The 17,756-nt window shown below is 38.6% G+C and overlaps 1 protein-coding gene across 3 annotated transcripts in view; it reads right to left on the bottom strand.

Moving 5' to 3' along the window:
• frem1a (Fras1 related extracellular matrix 1a) overlaps window positions 1-15,931 on the bottom strand; it is a 59,883-nt gene extending 43,952 nt beyond the window's left edge. For all 3 annotated transcript variants that reach the window (XM_088631168.1, XM_088631180.1, XM_088631177.1), the window contains exon 1: window positions 15,793-15,931. The gene's annotated coding sequence lies outside the window, so the exon portion shown is untranslated. The remainder of the gene's footprint in view (window positions 1-15,792) is intronic.
• Window positions 15,932-17,756: the final 1,825 nt, after the last annotated feature.

Genomic DNA, 17,756 nt, shown 5'->3' with positions numbered 1-17,756 from the left:
GGCCCCCAGGAGGGGCTGTCAGTGTAAAGAGGTGGTCTGGTTGTGGAAAGGGAGTAAACTCTGAATTTTGTTCTGTTCTGATTCCAACTGATTATCGCAGAGTGCCACCCCCCCTGCAAAATCAACACACATAGGTTTGTGAAATTCACCAAAATATCAGTCGCAAGTGATGAATCAATGTTATCAGAATTGGATCTAAGGAGCTCTCACATCAGTCAGGTGCCATCTTATTTCATTTCACACATGCACATGTTTAATAAAACTTGATGTGAACACGATCTGTATTTAAAAGAACATCATAGCAAGTCATGCATTCTGGATAAAAGTGAAAGCATATAATACTGAAAAAACAATGGGGTCTTGACCAGCAAGGAGGCTAAATGCTCCAGCTGTCTCAGACTCGTTTTTTTGGGGATTGGAAAATCTATTCCTTGAGAGCCGTCTTATGGGGGCTTCCTAAATAACTTTGCCAAGGCCACTTTTATTACTTCTGGGTACAGCTGTGTCATATTTCAAATCCCTGCTGTAAATGATCAGGAAGTCCATTCTGTCTGTCCTTAGGTTATCATATCAAATGGCTTGTGTTCAGTGCCAGTGAAACTTTTATAGTAATTAGCCTCCCAGAAAATGTTTAACATGGATAGGAGCCAGACACAATGCTTGCTGTCTGGCATATAATTTAATTAGAACAAGCTTCATGCTGTCAGTCAAAGTGGTCCATATGTAAGTAATCAAAGACTCACTGTTCAGGTTTTTCATTGGGTTTTTCTAGCAACCTTTTAACACATAGCTATCAATCTATGTTTTAATAATACTGTAGGAATCTAGTGATTCAGGAGACAATTGTTTAAATCCAGCTGTTCCTAAAACTTAATGAAGGTCAGTCATACCAAGAACTTAATCCGTAAACATAACAGAAAAAGAACGGCTGTTTCGATACAGTGCTTATTGTACACACGTTAATGCTTCCCAAGGATATAATATGAGAAAGAAAACTCATAGCTCTTTAATTTAATTACCCTCTAATAATCTTGGAATGCTTACTGATACATGACTCTTGAGAACATGGCGCTTTCTAAATACCTATTTGGCAACTCTACTGCATATACCATCTGAAAATTTTAAATTTTGTTGTTCTGTTTATTTTTGTCTTACTCGTAGACTTTACATTAACATTTTAGAATTGCAGAATTGCACCCATTCAAAATGCATGTCAGCAGCTGACTATCTGGATACTAATTTAGACTTTAGTACACTCTCCAGATAGAAACCCTCAACAGCCAGCAATCAAATATCTGCATTATGATAATTGCCTCTTAGGTTTGTATTGCTTCATTAAACTTACTACCACAAAATCTGGTCAAATATTACATGATTTACATATTTATAGCAAAAAAGTGAAAAATCCCCCTGTCCTGTATTTCTGCTGCCAACTACTCACTAGTCATAGTACCAATCATAGTACTTTTGTGTACGGACATTCTCTTTTGATCACATTAAATGCATTATTACTACTTTATCAGAAGCAAAAACAAATTAGGAAAGGCTGCGCAAATGGTGAGAGCAAGGGGAAGAGAACAAAGAATATGCGACCTTTTTATTCAAGGGTGATGTGAGGGTAAGGAAAAAAGTCATTTTAGATAGTCATCATAGATTCAGGAATCTTGAAGAGCTAAATCCAACATATTATTAAGCTAGAACACACGGCCAGAATGTGGGAAGTTCTGGAACTGATGTGAAAAAAGATGCAGAGTGATGTCCATAGTGTAGGATACAACAACTGGAACCCAATTCCAACAACTGTGGAATTGTGAGAAGACAAAAAGGTTATACGCAAGTGAAATGACCTTACAACACATTCTTACCCAGCTAGGTCTGCTCAGAGTAATAAATTACAAGCAATTAAGATACAGAATGTAAGGAAATTTACATTTTAAATACCAAATTAGGTGACGGGTAACACTAATATTAGTCAACATTGTGGATAATTACACATATGAGAATCACTGACTTGAATCCCAGCAAAAGCCAGAGGCGGAAACTGTCTTTTACAGAGAAAACAAAAACAAGGACTTTGTTGGATTCCTTATACATATACACGAGGGAAGAATACATACAATACAACGTACTGATGGGAACTTTGAGTCCTCAATTAATTAATGTGAGGCAGAGTTAGGAGAATTTTATTATGAAGTGAAATCATTTGTGTTGTATTTATTTGCTTTCAACAAAGTACTGACTTGTTTCCAACTGAAATGGCCAGATGTCCTAACACCAATCTAATGGAGATAGATAAGGTAGTCTGTGATCCTTAATTGCCAAAAACAGGGTTTTTGTGTTTGTAGCAGGAATGATACTGGCCCGATTGACACAGCACAGACACAATGAATCACATCAGAGACTTTTCTGTACCATGACCAAAGTAGCCCTCAGGTGTCTCTGCCCGACTCTGGTGAGAAAAGCCAGCTTTTTGCTGCCCCTTAAATCTCTCAAACATTTACTAAAGCCGGCATCACACAACACGACTCGACATGACTTCTAGTCAGAGAGCATGTCAAATTATACGACTAGGAATTACAGTGGGTGACTAATTACATGATTCCCTCACAACTTTTCATCACGGTTCCAAATCTCCTATTGCGCCGTGAAAGTACCGCTAGGTTGCCTTATTCTGGCAGCCAATCAATGTGCACCGCACGAAAGTAAACAAACAACATGGAGAATGAGCACGGAAACATCAAAATGTAACATGGGCATTGTTTTCCACAAATAAACATCTTCAAAAATATAATTTTTCTTTATAAACATAGAAAAAATTTACAAAAATAAAACACAGTTAAAAATACAAAACACCTTTAAAAAAATATTGTAAATGAATTAGTATTGCGCTATAACGTGCAATATAATGGGCACATTATCTCACAAGTACACATGTGGCTCACTGCCCACCCCTAAGACTTGGGACTCGCGATGAGAAAATCAAACCAGTTTGATTTTATTGTAGCGAGTCGCAGAGAACAGTAGAGGCTGTTAAGAGCGCTATGACTGAGTCGCTGGGGGAGTCACACTCATATTTTGTTTTCTCTCATGATGGCAAAATTCAGTGCCTGTCAGCGAGATTTTGCAGCAGCCATATTCTGGAGTCAGTGCTTTTGCAATGTGGGAAGTTTGTGTCTCTGTTTTTGCATTCCTCCCTGCCTTCTCATTTACCAGCCTAAACTTGGCCTTCATCATTCAGTAAAGCAGTTTCAAGAAAGAGGCCCTGTCTTGGATAATGACACACTCTGTCTGAAACAAACCTGCTTATTTGCCAAATGTCTTCAGTACCGACAACAACGCTGCAGCCTGGGGCCACTTTACCTTTTTGTACAAACCTACCGAAATCTTATCCCATCCCTGACAGACTCAGGTGCTGACACCATATTGTGGCTCCCTCAAATCTCTAACAAGAGTGCCAAGAATAATTACATGGAAGGGAATTACACAGGCAGTATCAAAGAGCTATTACCTGTGCTGACGGATCTCCCGTAGCTGAGCCACTCTAATTAGAACATCCTGGGATTTTTATTGCTCTCAGGCTTTAATGCCTAATTACTTCTGTGACCAAGGGGAAGAAGAACTAAGCTTAAGAAGAGTATGCGATAAGACCATTGACATCTCTCTGGAAGGGGCTCAGGCCTGTGTCATGTTTTTATTAATTTGTTCACTTTTTCTCATACATGCTGTGTGATCTTATCATGCCCCGGTGGTCAGATTAAGGAGCCGTTAGTCCTCTGTGACTAACAATGCCTGTTCTGTTGGCAGAACATGCTTCTCTGATCAGGCTGTAGTGACAGAATGTAATATAGACACTTGAAACTTATATCAAGTACAACTGTGGCTTCATTTATATAGTTTACTACACATGCTTCACAATACATTTGTGACTGCAAAGATGCTAGAACTACTAAAATATATGGGAAAATCTATTAACATTGAAGACAATCAGCTATGTAAACTACTTTGGCCGCTGTCATTTCATTTGTGAAACAAAATGTTTGACTTTTACATATTTTTTGTAAGTTAAACGTTGTCTTCACCAATATCTAGATTCCTCTTACAGGTTACCATGCCATCACCGGCCACACAACTTGCAAGATGACTTAATTTATTAAGTGACTGTACTGTCATTGAATTCACTTATCCTGCTAAGCTGTGACATTAAAAGTTTACTTCAGGTGTGTTTTTGTTGCTTTGTTTATTTTTTAGGTGAAAATTCATACAATGCCCAACACCTTCTCTTTAAAGACTATAAGCTAATGGATACAATTGTGTAACACTTTTAGCACACAAAGATTTGAGTCAAAACATATGTATTATTACAGAGACTTTTTGATACTTTCAGGAATCTTTTTCTGACAACATTTTCTATTTTAACAATTGAACATCCATTACTGAAAGAATGTAAACAGCTGTACTAATAGAGCAGGGTCAGACCTGGTCTGGATAACGGATACCCAGACGCCCTTTGGACTGATGGGGGAAATCATCTGCTGAGGATGGGTCACACTCATGACCATCCTCTAGTCTGCTCTCAGCTTCCGGAGCCTTGGAGCAACACAGTTGTGGACAGACCCCGCAGTTATCCAAGCGCACTGGAATCCAAGGAAAGAAAAGGGCTTCGCTGGGGGACTGAAAGGTGGCTCAGGATTGGAAAGAAAAAGGAAAGAAAGAGTGACTAAGTGACCAAGCAACCCGGGAAAGTGGGTGCTGAAAGGAAGAAAGTGGGGAAGAGCCCAAACATCACAGTGGACATCACAGGCTGCTCCAAAAGAACCAGGAGGGAAGAGAGCAGCCAAAGAGAGGCACCAGCGTTCAGGGCAGGTTGGGAGCACAGGAACTGGGCTGCTTTGGTCAAGGGTCAAGGGCAGCATGAAGAAAGTCTGGAGGTCCTGGAAGACGAGCGCTGCCCCGGAGAGAAGCCATGGAAAGAAGGGCCAACAGAGCGGGGTCCTGGATTGAGAGCGAAGGCTTGGAGCTGCCGTGCAGGATGAAGATTGAACAAAGACTGGAGAAACAGCGCTGCAGGGTGCAGGATGAAGACTGCAACTCAAACCCAGTGCAGGATCCAAACTGAAGGATCAGCATTGCAGAATGAAGACTGGAGAAGCAGTAATGCAGGATGAAGACTAACACTGAAGTTCATGGTGAGCGACGCAGGCTGGTGACCAGAGACCAATGCTGACTGATGATCAGAAAGCGATGCTGACTGATGACAGGCAAGCGAAGCAGGCTGATGATTGTGAGTGATGCAGACTGATTGTCAAGCATTATGCACAACAGGATAAACTGAAGTGGTTATGCACAATATGCAGTACCATACACCATATTTAATCCACTGCAGATGTTAAAAACAAGATGAGGCATAATCTTGTGACTAATAAACAGTTTGACTGTTTTGTTGGTTTCATACTGGTTCAAATTTACCCAGAGTTCTTGGTGCCATGTTTCCAATTTTGCAGAATTTGGTCTTTGAGTAGGGTCTCCGTTTTACTATACTATATTTGCAAAGCAGGTCAATACAATATATATGAAAATGGAAAATTATCACAAGTTATCTTTTTATCAGATTAAAATTAGAGAGGTGTGGCCTTGTTTCTGTAAATCCAAGCTGCAGAAAATAGATTAACTCATCAAAATGTAACAACTGTTATTTAATGTACTGTATGTTCCTGTTTGGTAATGTAAAGGGACCTGCTAAGGTTACATTGCTTAAAAGATTCTAAATACAAAGAGGATTAGGCTTGTTTAATGGGTAAAAGGGTGAAATTCCTCTTCACCCTTAAAGAGATTAACACCAGAAACTTTCCCACAATCATGTTACACTATTCCCTGATGAATTGTTCATGTGTTCTGCCAAAATGTCCTTAAATTTTTAGAGTACCCAAAACAAAAGGACCATCTGTTGGTGTCATGGAGATATAAAAAAAATCTATAATGTGGCAAAGACTTTGCATAATATGAACTTGCTCTCTCATGTCCTTTTCTGTTGTTTTTTATTTTTTAAACAATTAATTATCCACAGCCTCACATCTGCACATACAGAACAATAATTGCAGAGAATTTTAAGAGTAGCAGTATAAACAAATGGAATTAAAGCAGATTGAATTCAAACAGCAGTAAAACTCTTGCCTGTTAAACAATTTCACACATGAATTTGTAGACATATTATCAGTTTAATCTGTGCCTAAAATACAGACAGGGTTGCTGCTTTTTGCTTTGATGTCATCTAATTTAATGATCCTCTTTTTGGGTATTTTCCATCTCTTAACAACTGATAGCCATCTTCCAGTTCTGAAAACAATTTTGTGCTCTTACACCACTTTTAAACCATATGTAAATAGATGTTTTCTGAAAACATAATTCCTTTTTAGAAAGACATGTTCAAAAATGCAGTGATTTTTTTATTTCTTGAGTTCTTTTTATAATTGATTATTTTAATTATGAAAAAGGTAGTTTTCCTGGTTTCTATATTCATGTGCAGGACTTTATAGCCATAATAGTTGCAGGGGAGAATGAGGAATTTAGCGTGATATAGATAAGGCTCACAAATCTGGGATCAATGGACACGGCTTAAGACGAAAATAAAAACTGTATTGCCAGGACGTTGTGTGTAGTGTTTGTATGTAGGTGATATACATTAAGCTTTGTTTCCCAACAGTCGTGTATAGAATATTCCTATACTACAGTAAAGCATTTAAGATGACAGACAGTTAAACTGCATGTGAAAAAGCTCAGAGAAAAACTGACAATATACAATTTCTTCCATTGCAAATACAGTACTATAATAAAAAGTTTAATAGATTCAGTTAAGATGTTATTTTTTGTTCTGCTGCATACTTATAATACTCCCTGTCAGACAAAGTGAACGTCAAGCTTTCTGCCATCCTGATGAAAGACGGCTCTGGAATATATGATCTCTCTTTTAAACATTGTTAATAAATCTTGCTTTGCAAAAGTTTTGATCTTTTCACATGGTGCCTAATTAAGATACAAAATAATACATTTTTTTTCAAACTTAACATGTAAACCTGAATGCCCACAAGACTTCTAAGGGTAAGATAACAGTACATTTCAGGAAAAACTAAAGAGAAAAAAAACCTGAATAATATTGATTGCATAGGTATTCAGGCCTGTAAACTCCAGATTTGAGGGACCTTTGGCAGCAATTACAGCCATAATCAAGTTTCAGCCAACTTAACATACTGGCACACTGGATTGGTACAATTTTGGCCATTATGCTTGGTGGATTATTTTCCTTTAGCTATTTTGCCTTGAGCCAATCTTGCAAAGTTCCTGCTAATGAGAGCTTACCCCGTAGCATAAAGCTGCTACTGTACCACTGTGCTTGGCTGTACTGTAGGTGTAGTGATGACAGGGAAATGTGTCATGCTGGGTCTTCGCCAAATACAATGTTTGGCATCAAGACCAAAAGGTTCAATTTGGTCTGATCTGGCCTTTTGCCACATTTTTGCAGGGGGCACTCAGGTGCTCTGTTGCAAACCCCTTGTGGGATTTGAAATACCCTTCTTTTCTTACAAGCAAAGGGAGTGGAATATTGATGACCAGCACACATTTTCTTCCATATCAGCACTGAACTCTGTAAGTGTTTCAAAGTCACTGCTGAGTTCACAGTGGCATTCCTAACCAGTTTCTTTCCTGCCTGGCTGTTCAGTGTGAAGGAGTAGTCTAGCAAGTGGTTACCTTCCACTTCTTAATGATCAAGTAAATCATACTCAATGAGACATTAGGGGTCTCCTGATCTGTGCCTTTCTATGACTTTATCCATGAGTTGTCTCCTTGTCTTTATGGTTGAATCATTGCTTGAAATTCAATCTGACTGAGGGACCTGAGGTATATTAATTCTGAAGTCATGTGAATCACTATTATTGCACACAGAGCAAAGACATTCAACTAATTGTGTGGCTCACTAAAGTAATTTTGTCAACTAAATTAATTTAAATTTGCCACAGCAAAGGATTTCAATATCTGTTAATGTAATGCATGCAATATCTTTCACTTTAAAATCTATTAATTTCTTTCATATATTTTGCTTTTAAGGTGTTTTGAAGGTTGTGTACATAATATATTAATTTCTACTTCAAACAGCAACAAAATGCGAAAACTGTGCAAGGGTCCTAATACTTTTGTAAAGCATTGTACTACAAAACCAGGAAATGACCCAAACTGAGATGGGGAAGCAGAAAGACTGACTTTTATTACAAACAATATGTTTCTAAGTCACTGTTGAATCTGTTGAAAGTCATACTGAAATAATTTGTACAGAACTTTTATGTGCAAATGTGTTATATATTCATTTTATTTATAAAAGCCAAAAGACGATGTCTTGAAATTAGGTAAAGCACAACATATTTGCACATTCTCATTAGAAAGATTTTATTTTAGCTTATTGCTTTGTGATGTTTTTAAAACTCCTCCGATGATGACGTGGGAATTAGGGTCTACATTTTGCCTGTGGCAGAGTAACATTTCAGGGTTGGATTGTTCAATGTCATTCGTGACATTCCTGAATCATTTGCACTTGTACTTCTCACAGGCATAATGAAAGACTTCTTTTGCCTTCAAAAACTATTAAACAACACAAGAATTTTGCAAGCAATTACAGGATCTTTTATCCCCTAATGAGACATGAGAATTGGGAGGGCATTATGTTACAAGCAATTACAGAGTATTTATTCCCTAATGAGATATATGTTTTTGGAGAGGGTTAAACAGTCCTACTTTCACAGTCCAACATTCAGTCCTTGTAGAATCTGCTGGAAATCGAGAACATATTCCCCATTTTATATTTTTTATATGTCACAAACAAACCAGTGTGACGATTTTAAATTCAAACTGAATTTCAGTAGTTGTGTGAGATCCTATCAAATGCAAGAGAGAGACAAATTATGCAGAGTATATTTGGCATAGCTCACCTTGTTGAGGTAATTTGGCAGCCTCACTGAAAGGATGAGGCTGTCCAGACACCCCCCCAAAATCCCCCAAAACACTGATGCAGAGTTCAACACACTGAATGGATACTGAATGGATATTTAGCCAAGTACGTTCGTATACCAAATGACAGAATGAGTTACAGGCTTGCAGTTGTATGAGTAAATGGGTTCAAACGTGGTGCTTGAGAAGCATGTGTGCCAAGGGTTGGTGAACACGTGAAATAGGAACCACTTGCCGACATGTGCAGGTGAGCAGGATGTTATTTTCACAAGAGAATTATGACAATGTCAGAATCGTGTTGGTTCTGGCTGCCATGGTGACACGGAGACCCGTGTGAAAGTAGGTGTCATGGAAATGGGGAGCAGCCGAAGGTGCTGGACGAACAGGAGACCAGCTTGAGGGGCAGTAAGAGAAAAGGTACCTCAGTTATCAGGTACTGTAACTGTTCAAGCTAGTTTGGGACTGGAAGGTTGTGATGACAGAAACAGACGATGATGGCCAGAAGAGCTGCTGGCCCAAAAGAGCAGCCTGATGAGGTTTTTTTTTTATGAAGGAGAGCGTTTGAATATTTTGAATTGATTTTGCTGAAATTAGTCTCATATTGCTTGGGATATACTCCGTGAAGTTGCCCCCCTACAAACAGCTCAAATAATGAAACTCACCTCATTTTTTAGTGCTGCTTTCGTTTCCGAGATATAGCGCCTTGTTTTTCGGGTGATCACGTGACCATGCACGGTGACCTTGACCTCCAGAGACTCTGTCTGCCGAGGATGAGAATCCTGTTTTGTTTCTCTCTTTGACTGGGTGGGCGGTGGCGCTGGTGCATTTTGCATTTAATACCAGTATCTTCTGTGCGTTTGTGTGAGCAGGAAAATTATTTTAAACGTATTAAATTTGTCACCAATATCATACCATTATCAGAAGAGTTGCGGGCGTAGATTTAAAAAATTGCATGTTCTTACAAAGAGGCTTTAACGAGCACGTCTTAATCCTTTGTAGCAGTGTCCTTTTTTCAAAATCTGAAGAAGTAATCAGTTTCTACCTCTCTTTTTTAAATAAACATGCGCACCAAGTGACGTGTAAAGATTTGACCCATCTGTCACGTGTTTAAAAAGGCTTGAATTTGCAACTTTATGAACAACAAAACTACTGTTTCACTTTTTATGCGAAGCACATTCGTCAACGTGAAGAAGAACCAGTGTGTTTTTTTAAGGGGCACTACGTACAAAGTTGACACGGGTAGTTCATACCTCAGAAGAAGCAACATTGGAAAGTCTTACACATGCAGACCGCGGCAATATTGGAAAAATATTTTTATTTTCACATATCAGAAGTGAACATATATCTAAGTTCCTTAATAAACTGTCATTATCCACGTGTTTGTATTTACAGTGTTCTTATGCGCAAACATGAAACGATTAGCTCACAGTCCTTTTATCTTTGTGTTTCTGGTCAATCCTTGGTGTAGAATACAGCGTGAGGGCACACCTTGACCTCTGAAGACAGAAATGACCGCCTTCGTTCGATCGTCATATTTCTCCGAGGTGAAGTTGTGTCTTTTGCAGTATGCAGTGTAATGACCAGGACATGTTTGCTTGTCCAGCTCCATGCAGTTGCCCCCCCAGCCACCCAGCAAATGGCACAAACGACGAAACCCACCGCATTCGTTAGGGCTGCGTTTGTGCCGGTTTGTGCTGCTTTAGTTTCCGAGATATAACGCCTTGTTTTTTCGGGTTATGGCGTGACTATCCACAAGGAAGTTTACAGGTGCCAACATATTCGGTACTTTAACTTCTGAATGTGATGAAAAAAATGCGTGCAATTTGTTTTCTGAATCTGTCTGGTCCGGTTGGATGGATTTTAAAATAGGTTTCAATATAGCGCCTTCCTTTTATGGCTCTGACAAAAACAGCAAGGTCACGACCACCATAAAGCCTTTGATAAAGCCTTTGCACAGCCTTTACACTAATAACCAGTCTTACATTTAGGGAGGAGTTACTATGTTAGTTCATTGGGTTAGGTGTTTTCTCTTAATTTTTAACGAAAAAATTCTCGAAAACGTATTGCTTGTGTACTCCTTTTATTGGTGAAGAGACACCGTTGCTGTATCCCGACAACACCAGTTTCCAAATTACCGCTGGTACAACACGAGAGCACAAGCATAATAATATAATGATTATAGGCTTTACATTTCTATTCATTTTTGAAGTACAAAGCAGAAGGTATTTCCCTTACCTTAAATATACGATTAAAAATGTTCAAATACAATGTATTCATTATAGAAAACAGCGGAGACAGTTATATTGCAAATAAAAAATGTCTTTATTTCGAATAATACGGGACATTGTGAATCAATAAAGACCTTAAAATAAAAAAATAAGCCGATGTAGTTATTTTGCAAATAAATAAAGCATTTAAAAATAGATTATCATTGACAGTGTAACGAATACACCCCTGCGTATAACACGGATCTCAGCAGCCCGGGCTGAGGGAGTTCTCCTTTAGCACAGCTGGCAAGTTCCCTGTTGTGTGACGTGAGGGACAAACTGGCAGGGCAGGAGCGGCAGGAAACAGTAAATAGTAAACAATCGGTCCACCTGGCGCTGATAGCCACCAGCTCTCAGACCCGTGATTGGCCCCCGGCCTGAAACTTGGTGAACAGTTCGGACCACAATTGGGTGAAACGATTAGCAACACTCTGATTGGGTAAAGCGCCACCACGGACGTTCCGAAAACATGTAGATACAATGGTGATGGATGTTCTTCTTGGTCCAAATACTGCCAAATACTAACCGTGTGTGCTGCATGAGCACGCTGGATATACAGTAACACATCCATTGGTTTCCAATAACTGATCAATCTAACAGAAGTCAAACAGAGCTCAAGACTGAATAGCAGACAAAGAACGTCATGGCATCCACAGCGCTTTCATGATTCAGCGTGTCACAATAGGGGGGCGCGCATCATGATCACATCACAATAACAGCCAAGTTATTATCAGCTGCGCTGGCGCCACTGTCGCGACATGAAGTCCATGTATCGCGATATGGCATATCCCGACAAAACGCCCCGCCCCTATGTCGCGACATGAAGTCCGTATATCGCGATATGGCATATCCCGACAAAACGCCCCATCCCTATGTCGCGACATGAACTCCGTATATCGCGATATGGCATGTCCCGACAAAACGCCCTGGCCAGACGTGGCCAGGTCAGGACGTCCATATTTCGCGATAAGACATACCCTGACAAGATGTGCCATTCCCATGTCCTGACACAAAGTCCTGTGTAAATCATGTCCTGATATTATGACCCCTTTTTTGCTACAGCGGTGCCAGGGTGCTATGGAAGCAAGGCGCCTGTCGTGATAGTACTAGTAGCGATAGTCACGCCCCTGTTGTTGCACTGCTGCAATATACTGTATATGCGGTCCCTATCATGACATGCTGTGAAGGACTTGTCGCGATGGTATCCCATAGTTACGCATTTGACAACAGCGTGTCATGATAGGGAAAGATAAGGAAAACGTGCCTTAGAAAATAAAATAAAAAACAGATCTTACAATCACAGTGATTTTACATAAATTACAACCACAGTTTTATGTCATAGATGGTTAACTTGTTGGCACGCGTCATGTCTTAAGTATTATTCACATCTAAGGAGGTTCATATGTTTATGGATATTTATTGTCTTTAAAATGTTAAGGGTACGAGCTAAACTGTTCATTTGCTGCCTCTGTGTTGTAAAGATCACCTTAACTATTTAGATAATAACATTTTACAATATATCCAGTAAACTGTGTGTATTGCTATAAAATCCAAAGCGAAAAGTTTTGTTATAATGCTTATTAAGTTATACGGTTACAAAACACAGCATATTAGTAAGTAAAGAGTTCATTATATAATTGCATCATCTGGTGTGTTACAGTGTTCAAGGAAACGTAAAGGATTAAAGCTCTGTTTTGTTCCGCGACCATAAAGATGTGAAATTACAAAGGCTGGGGTCAACCCATCAAAAGATCACAACTGAAAGATTTGGTGGTCCTGACCTTGCTGTTTTTGTACGTCTAAGAGTGATATCACAGCCAGAAAAACATATTGAAAAATATTTAAACACCCACCCCACCCGACCAGACAGACTCAGAGAACAAATTGCGCCCATTGTTTTCATCACATTCGGGAGTTAAAGTACCGAGTTTCGTTGATACCTGTTGTAGTATCCGAATTCCACCGTAAGAAAGGCGAGCTTATGGCTGACGTTGTCCGTGTAGACTCCACAATAAACGTCGCCAGGTTTAAAAATGAAACGTGTTTTATTCACATTCACTTCGTTTTCGTCAAACAAAAAAAGGAGACGTTTTCCACAATACCAAGACTATTCCTCAAAGCTCATTTAAACTAAAAACGCACCTACACAAGCACGTCAGAACTGTTGCACTCAAATTTCATCTCTGGCTTTTGAAAACTAAATCATCTAGAATTTACATTAATCAACATCAGCGATTGACAGTCTTAAAGGCATACGCGCAATTTCCGTAAACAACACAATGTGGTTTTCAAATAGTAGAACATCAACATATTTACAGGATTGTTTTTAAACGTATATAACCAAATTAAAACATCATGTGGCTCTTACACCTGTTAACTTCCTTGTAGATAGTCACGCTACTTTAAACGGCACAAACCTGCACAAACGCAGCACTAACGAATGAATGGGGTTTCATAATTTGTGCTGTTTGTGGGGGGGGGTCAACTTAAGGGGGCTAATATATAGTACTTTGTGGGTGGACCCAAACTGGTCATGTTGTTTCTGCCCATATCAAAAGATCCCAGTGCATTCTGGGTGGGTGGCCTGTGCCTCTCACAGGATGCAGTTTTGCTTAGCCATTGTCACTGGGACAACCTCTACCTCCTAATTCTGGATTAAATGCTTCTTCATAATGCTCTGCCCAGGGGATCAGATCGTCTTCTTCGGGTGAAATTTGTAATCTACATTTTGTTTTTTAGATACTGTACAGTATATGCACTCTATTATGAAGATCCTTTCAAGTGGTGTTACTGATAAAATTCTTGCAAATGGTTATAGAATTTATTATAATTACAAGATAATTTGCCTTAGATGATAGGATTGCGTTTATGAAGAGCTTCTTTGGTTTAAGTAATTCTGAGTCATCTCTTGTTTCACACAAGATGACTGATAATCTGTTAATTGCTTTGAACCCATTGTGAACCCATTACTGAACATCATGTAGAATGGAACCAAATCAGAAAACTACAGGCAGAGTTTTGATTTTTTGCTGACGATATGCATAATGTGCAACCGTGCATAATGTTTGTTACTTTATGATAATAATCGGTACTCCTTTCACTTCAAAGAATGCTTAAACTATAAATTTTCTTTGCCAACAATTGTTCTTAGAGCACACAACACTAAGCATTTGCAATTTCAGACAAATGCCATTTTTTCCTTGACAACTGTCTTAACACAGCTGGGAATTCCATTGTCTGCTCACCAAAGACAGGGAACTGCTGTCTTGTTTCACTTAACATACTGTATAGCATTTGTCTTGCCAAGAATAAGCTAGATGTTTTGAAGGAAGCATATGAACAATAGGTCAGTGTTAAGGACAATCCAGCCTCAATTAAACATTAAATTTAATTATTGCAGTATATAAGACATTGAATACTTACTAGATAGACACATGTTTATACATCACTTAAGTGCTGTAAATTAATTAACCAATTCCAACATTACAATTTACAATTCCAACCAATTACAATTTACAATATAAATGCTTCTTTGTGAGCAGGACATTGAGGGTAGAGGAATAGCTTGATATTTTAAATTCCTCAAAAACGTCTTAAACTGATTGATCTTCTATACATTCACTCATTACTGACGTAGTGGAATAAGTAAAACCTCTACCACCTTTTTTGTATTTAAAGGACAAAGTTATGACTGTGGGGAGAAAAAGAACTTATCCAGTGTTTTCTATTGTCCAAATTGTTGGGTGGCATAATAAAATCTGACTTTCAAAGTTCTGATCAATACAAAGCTGCATTTATTTTAAGTGTAATGTTACTCTAATGACCAATTCTAAAATTTGAGAACCTATTGGTCTCCTCTCTAAAACGTAAGTAGTTAATTTTATCAAAAGCACAACACCCTTTTCCATTCAAGAGCACCAAACTCTTAAAAACAAGATTTCAAAATTTGAACAAAACCATATACTCAGAACAATGCTTGAATAACTGCACTTTAAGGCTGTGCTAACATGATATGTTACGTAATATTAGGAGAAAAAGAGGAATTGGTAAGACATTAACTGTTACTTAATTAATTATTTGTACTGTATTTATTAATTGTATGTTTTGTATTTACAGCCTTATTTTCTTCTCTGTAAGTCTATCCAGTAAGCAAAACAAATAATAATATAATCCAAGTTCTGTAACCCAGTCGTGGAAGGTAAAACAGGTTAAATTGAGTGAAAGATACCCCATGGAATAAATGTAAGCTGGTTATATCATGATAAAGAAGTAAAACAATCATGGTGAAACCCATAACCATTAGTGTATGAACATATACACAAAGCATTAAATGGTAAATTCAAAGTAAAGTACTACACAAAACAAAGCAAGTTAAAACAGCATTACAATGCACTACAACACTACAATGCAATAATGAACCTGCAACAGACAACTAAAGACAAATATGGAAATGTGTAGTCAGAATTAAGACCTCACACAACACCACTATTCACTTGCTGTACGGCTTACAGTCAAGCCAGCATGCTCTTACCTGATCACTGATCAGCAGCTGAGACTTGAAATATGTAAGTTCTCCCTCTGCTTTGGAAAAGAGCACAGCAGCTACTGAAAGTGCCTCTTCTGTTCCTTACCCCACTTCCTAGTTGTCAGAGAGCTTTGCTCCCACCCAAAATTCCATACTCTGAGTCTGAGGAGAGGGAGGAGAGATGAGGGTAGGTGTGTGTAGTGGCAGTGTGACGAGGGGGGGTTTCCTACACTGAGGGGGTTTGCAAAAGATGAAAACAGAAAATGCTTGAAAAAAGCAGCTAATCAGGGTGGAAAGAAGAAAAGATAAACACTGAAGGCTGAGATCAAAGGCCCTTCTTGTAGTTGCTTTGGGGACTGCGGGTTTTGACAACATCTTGACTATCACGTTTTAAGGCATTTAGGGTGGTGTGGCCATATCTAGTCAGACTGAGGTTCAGCTTGGAGAGAATGAAAACAGATGAAAAGAGATTAATTTGCTGTGCAGTGTCTCTGCCTTGGTTCTGAAGAGTTTGATTTATAGTGTTCGAAAGAAAAAATAAATATATTTTTTTAAATGTCATTGTGTGAATCACAATAAAAGCTTGGTTCTCACTACATTGTTTTACCACTTCAAAACATAAAACCAGGATCAACGGAGGTAAGAAAATGAAATGTTTGCAGAGAACAAATCAAAATTTTATATAAACTACTGTTACTGCTACACATACTACAACTAATAAGGGATGTTTTGAATGTTTTCCATATGTTCATTGTTTAAGGCATATTTTCCAGTCGATGGGGTGGGGTGACCATCAATGGATGGGGACAAAATTGAAATTACATTAATAAAAAACTGGTGTTTGAACAGATAATATTGTTTAAGTTCCTTATAAAGTAGAACAAAAGGGCTGGAAATTTTCACATAATGAAATGAATGAATATTTACAGGTGAGTGACAAGGTTAATGCACTTCCTGGTCCGCTGAGACTCAAAGAGGAGCAAAATGTCAATATTGTGTGGTCTGGGAGGTCAGGGACTTACTTCCCTTGTTTTATGCATCAATAAATTATCAGAGGTTCGAATTCTGTTTTGGTTTAGATATTTTAGTCTCCTGCTTATGTGAGTCTATGTATTCTGCCTTATCAAAATGACTCCTAAGCAAATTCCTCCCACTGCCAAAAACAGTAAAACCAGATTTAGGGTATTACTAATAATTCAAACAACAGTAATACATTGAGCAATTTCAAAGCTTAATGAGCTACAGTACTGTGTCTGGTTGTCTCATGCCTCTAATTACATAAATTCAATTCCATTAACCTTTTCGTAAAAATAAACAAATATGGACTGTCATGTCGTTGCAGTCCATTATTGTTGTACTGTCGTAAAACGTAATGTAATACTAAGAGATTGAACTGTGCTGCAGATAGTGAATTATATTTACTGTAGCAAAGTTTGTTTAAAACCAAACAGCTGCCGGTGTCATTGCGGCTCATCTTTCTAGACACACACACACGTAAACATACTTAGCTTCTTGTCCCCCTAGCAGTAAAGAGGTTAACGTTACTCACAGACTAATTAAAGGTCACCAGGCATCGGAAGATGCTGATTGAGGAACCCCCTTCTTGGCTGACCTTTTCCTTTTATCATTATCAATCACCCTCAGAGAACAGTTTCATTACACACAAAGAACCCTTATGATTTCAGATACCTCTGTGCTACCCTTATTCTCCAGCAACCCCCACCCCCCCACACACACACGCGCACTCCTTGACCTCCAAACAAGCGCTCATGTAAAGATGAATTGAATTATGTCTATCTATGTGTGTGGGCGCCCCTGCTTAAAAACAGATATCCAGCTGCACTCAGAAGGATTCAAAAATTGGGAACTTCTGAACGTAAATATAAAGATCACCTCCGTTGTTTGACTCCTCTACCTAGTGTATTTGATAAAAGGAGGAATGCTTTGTCAAAGGTATGACTCACAATAGT

The sequence above is a fragment of the Lepisosteus platostomus genome, chromosome 1 (assembly GCF_059453375.1).
Source record: "Lepisosteus platostomus isolate fLepPlt1 chromosome 1, fLepPlt1.hap1, whole genome shotgun sequence".
NCBI lineage: Eukaryota > Metazoa > Chordata > Actinopteri > Semionotiformes > Lepisosteidae > Lepisosteus > Lepisosteus platostomus.
Note: the sequence above shows the minus strand (reverse complement) of the source record. Positions and strands in the feature narration are given on the sequence as shown.